This window comes from Trematomus bernacchii, unplaced genomic scaffold (assembly GCF_902827165.1).
Source record: "Trematomus bernacchii unplaced genomic scaffold, fTreBer1.1, whole genome shotgun sequence".
NCBI lineage: Eukaryota > Metazoa > Chordata > Actinopteri > Perciformes > Nototheniidae > Trematomus > Trematomus bernacchii.
In genome coordinates, this window is record NW_022987564.1 from 15,251,727 (window position 1) to 15,257,214 (window position 5,488).

A 5,488-nucleotide genomic window follows, 5' to 3' on the forward strand; every position below is an offset into this window, starting at 1 on the left:
TCTGTTAATGTTCCTTTTTTTGGCAAAAACATTGTTTTCATGCACTGGTCAATTTCGAGAGTGTGCTACTTTCTCTCAATGGAAAGAAAACGACCACAAGACACATTTAGGTGATTATTTTTGCGTAATGTGTATATTATCTGTAGAGCTCTCTTAACATTATTTGCATTTCTATAAATAATATTTTCTGAAAACTTAGAACAGAAATGCATTGTCCTAATAGAAGTAACAGCTGGGAAGGTTTCATGGTGGTATAAGTTACATTATATCTGCCCTAAATTGTTCATTTATCAGTCATAGCCTGATTTATAGAACATTTTGTTCCTTAACACATTGGATAAATTGTATTTTCTTATGGCTGTTGACAGTATTTTCTGATTCCTAAAGAGATACAAAGAAATATCCAAGACATCCTTTCTAAAAAACCTTTTACCCTTTTACCTATTGTAAAATGTATGAAACAGATAATCCTGGGTTCATCTAAAATGTTATATTCAGATGACTTAAAGTGTACTGTATGCCTCATTTGCATCCTAAACACAGCGTTTAGAAAACTTGTGAAGTTTGAGAAAGAAACTGAAAATAAATCCACCCTCAACAGACAGCGATGCATCCAACGTCAACATTGTTTATTGTTTGTCCCTGCAGTGTATCTATGTTAGCAAGTGTTGTTGGTGATGCCCTGTAATTTTCACCACTCAGCGCCCAATGACATCAGCTTCCTGGGCACGAAATCCCAAATAAGAACAGTGTTTAACTAGGAGCAGTCGCTCATTCGTCACCACAAAGACAAATACAATGGAAACGTGTTCTTACTTCTTCTCCTTACTGTTTGTTCAGGTATTGGGCAATTCTGGGATTAGCTGTGTTGTGCAATGAAGTTTGTATAGCAGCCTTTTATGGAGGTACCGGTGGTGGTTGTTTGTCCAGTTAGTACATGCCTCTCAGGGATTTCAGGGAAAACACTGGTGAATTGAGGTTTTGAACAAAGAAGCCTACTGTAGTGAGATCTTTCAGTTTTGTTATCTCTATAAATGCCCTCAAGTCTCATACAATCCAGGTAAAGATGTAATTTAACCTCAGAAGTAGACACCTTACTCAGAAACAAAAATCATAACAGCCTTAATATGATCTATCTATTCCAGAAAATACACATTAGTGGTTCATACATTTTACCTCCTCAATCTCAGGTTTCTTTTACTCAGAATCAATGAAGCGTTTGTGTGAATCAACTCTTGGTACCTAATGTGATTTTAAGATTAAAGTCAGCATGGATTAATTTCCCATTATTTATTCTGATGTGTTGACACATTTCAACATCAATTTATCACATCTACAATAAATCTTTACCGACATCCAAACCATGCTGTTTTGTTCTGTCTTCTTAAATTGTATTTAATAATAAATAGGAGTACTTTCCTGGTTCGTGCTTGAACAAATCTTCTTCTCACCTGGAATTACACACTGCACCTGCCCCCACACTCTCCTTTTGATTAAACTGGCCAGGCATGAAACAGAAACTGATCAGAGGTCTGTAAAGGAAATTACAGTCATAGGAATATTTCCCTGCCAGCACATCTGTTTTGATACGAAAGTAAAACTAGTCTGTTTCTGTGAAATAGATGTTTTGTTTATCCTGAGGCAAAAGCTTACGTAATGATCTCAGCACACACCTGTGGCCATTATTCCTAGGAACTCTGCATTACAGCAACAAGCAGTGTCTCATCTCTAACCAATGAGTTACGATTGTACTGTTCCAGCTTTAGCTAGCTAAAGTATGCTAATGCTAACGGCAGAATCCTGTCAGTTTGAAAGCTCATGTCTACCTTATTTTTTCAATGTTTTCAACGGATTGTTTTTAAAGTAAAGACCAGTAAAGGGTCTTAAATAAGTATATGTTGGCCAAAACACAGTCCAATGAAGAAAGATCGAAGCTAATTGTAACATCTGTCACTAGCCGATGACCTTTTTAGAAGCCACAATGAGAAGCAGCATCAGACATTGTTCCTCGGCCACATTATATTATAATACATTACGTTCTATATATTTTTTAATAAACGGCACTATTAATTGTTCTAACATTTAAAAGCTTATCAGAGAAAACATTTTTTGTTTTTAAATGCAACACAAAGCTTTTTTATAATATAGCATATGCTTTGATGTTCATATTTTTAATGTTTTACATTTGCAAGAGAAAATGGTTTGAAAATGAGCTTGGCTTACGTTTACCGATATGCTATTGTTAAGTTGTTGTCAAGGGGGTACATGTTCTTATTATTCTGAAAAATCACTAGGTTAGCCAACCAGGTTACTTTATTCCTTTACCTTTTAGCCAGTTAGCCTGGGGAAGCTATTGTTTTACCGTAGGCTATAGTTAAAACACACTACATTCAATATTCTTACAAGTTTGCTCTTTTTGGCTTTGCAAAGGTTATCAAAATACACAACCAACATTCCAGTAAGTGTCAGACAGTTGCTAAACTAGAATTGGGAACATCGCTGTTGGGGGGACAGGGTTAGCATGTTTTTAATTGGGTGTTGTTTCATCTGGGGCTTTTCCGATGGATTTCACAGAGAAAAGCAATAATGTTCATGTAAGGTTATTGATTTGATCCATGTATTTTAGGAATGAATGGAGCAGATTATGGGAATAGTGACACACAGATACCTCAGGAGGATCAAGGTCTCCACTCAGAGCTCTGAGGAATAACATAAATGTTGTTTAGTCTAACCGCTGCTGGCTTTAAGGATGACTCATTTAAGGCAGCTAAGTATAAATATTTGCATGGAGTCATACATTATACTCTAAGAAAGCTACACACCCACAGTAAAAAAAAATAGAAAAGCCACTCTTAAAGGGACACACTCTTCCTCTTGTTGTAAAATGCAGACAGGATGTGGTGGAGTTGTATCTCTGTGAGGATAGGCTTATCAGTGGAAATGGCATTTCGGAGATGAGTGACCCCGTCTGTCACATTAGCAAGATAGAACATATAAAACAGGGACTTGCAACATTTTTGCAAAAACATATACAAAAGTATAAAGCAGTTTGCCTTCAATAACCTAAATCCCGGGGTGAAACCCATGTATTTATCAGTACATTGCATATAGGTTTAAGTAAAAACAATTAATCAGATGGACTCAATTAGCTATATTTCACTGTTCATAACTCTTCATCATCTGTTTTTCTTTCTTGCAGATCTACAGCAGATTAAGTCTAGACAGGAGCTTGTGTTTGTGATAAAGATATTTTAGTCTTGTCAAAGAAGGAACACAACAGCATCAAACTGCTCACAACATCTCAGAAATACCTTTATTTGTCTAGAGTCCATTGAGTCTATCCAGTTGATACGACTCTGACACATACTAAACTGATGATACAGATGCTGCTACAGAGGTATTTGTAGTCAGGAGGTATTTGTAGTCAAAATCATTCTCATCTTCTCTCCTACATCAACAACATAAGGGCTCTTATCTCAGTAGAGGTCTTTGCTGGTTATTCAAGAGCTTTTGTCCCAATTTGTATAGACGTCTAATCAGCGGAAATCACAAATGCCTTTTCATCATTTGTTGTGCAGTGAGTACCGCCAGTGTTAAGCTGACACAGTCCGTTGCATTTTTAAGTTTACCTGGACTGTGATGGAAACAGCCCATTGTCTTGATAGCCTAAGTATAATGTAGACAGCCGTTTTATATGGGTCATTATGTTCCCCCCTCCTAAAGATCCCAGACGCTGATATGTCTGTTGGGAGTGGATGGTTTTTGGCTGCTTGACTGACTCAAAACGTGCCGGGAACATTTATGCTTCTGGAAAGTGCAGTGTTAAGCTTGTCTGCATCACCCACATACTGCTGGCATCTGTCCCTTTTCCCTTTCCCCCACCCCTCTCCAGACAAATTATAGTGACCCTGGGATGGATATGGGCCTCTAGGGGAGAGTTCAGTTAGAATAAGTGAAGTTTCAGATTTTGCCTGCTTTTCTGGCTACACTGCAGTTTATATGACAGAAACAGACCATGCAGTAGTAGTTTTTTTGAAACATGAGTTTTTATTAAACCTTTGCCCTGCATTGAGGCATTTTTTTACAGCCCTGCCATCTTTTTTTAAATGTTCAGATTTTCAGTCAGTTCACGGCTTTAGTCAACATCTATTAGATGGATGACCATTATATATTGTACATACATTCATGTTTCAAAAGAGGCTGATCAACACTGACCTCGGTGATACTCTTCCTTCGTCATGAGTTTGACAATCTTATTTGTTAGTGTCATTTCTCATGAAGTAGCAAATGTAAGCAAACTCAACTACCACTTTCAAAATACCATAGATGTAAGATCATCCTAACATAGAAACTTGTGTGACAGTGCATTCTCAATGTTGCTGGTTTTGTTCGATTGTTGGTAACATATTTTCTACATACATTAATTTTTCCTAGAGGATGAATTCTCATGACATCAGGGATCGCCTGTGGCCCCATCTTGAGGTTGACTTTTTTTCTTTGTATCTTGGGACAAACATTCATGTGTCACCAAACATCCCCCTACCAAAATATGTTCTGCTTTTAGCCTCCTTTCAAAGATATTTCAGCAGTTTAAACTCCATTTTCCTCTTTTTGCCTTCACAACAATGTGGTCTTGTTGTTCCACTTCAAATATCAAAGTTAAACATTATTAATGCAGACAGGTAAATAACACCTCATCATAAATGAATAACTCCTTGTTCTGACATTGACCAAAACAGAAAATCTGTGCCCTGAGGTAAAGTTTCTCTCAATGAAAGACTTGATCCACCCACGTGCAGCAACATGAAGCAGCATGTCCTCCCCGTATTGACTCATCCACGCTGCTCCAGTCTTGAGCCTTAACTAAACACTAGGCAGTAAGTTGTCTTTCATCAGTATGACATTGCCTGAAGCAATATGGACCTCGCTCCAGGTTTCCCACAGCAGCATCAGTGGTCACTCAACACTTGTTTTCATGTAACCCTTCAAAGGGACATGATCCCTATAATCACATAAACCCTTAGTTTTACCACTCGCGGCAATAAAGTACCAATACTGTTAATCATTAGTGTAATTTTGTTGTAATTTCCCAGGATACTAGAAGGAACTGAAAACACAAATATGTCAAAGGGGGGTCTTTTTTTCAATGAAATGAGTGCTAAAAGCGGCACTGAACTATATGAGAGGTTAGGATTTTGTATAGGATAGATAAAGGCGGATAAGAAAAGATCAGGACATTCTGGGTTAGTTTTTGTCAGATGCAGGTGTAGCCGTTGGTTGTGGTCAAGCACTGGGTTTTTCAGGTGCAGCTATTCTCATAGAGCCAAAGAGAGATCAAACCGGTGTTCGCTCGCTCGGTTTAACTCGTGCCACTTCAAACACAATCTGTTTAAACTGTGATTGTGAACACCTGCCTTTATGGAGCCATCAAAGGGGAGCTACAATAACCCGGCTTGTGATTCCATCTCTGGGAACTCCTTGTTCTCAC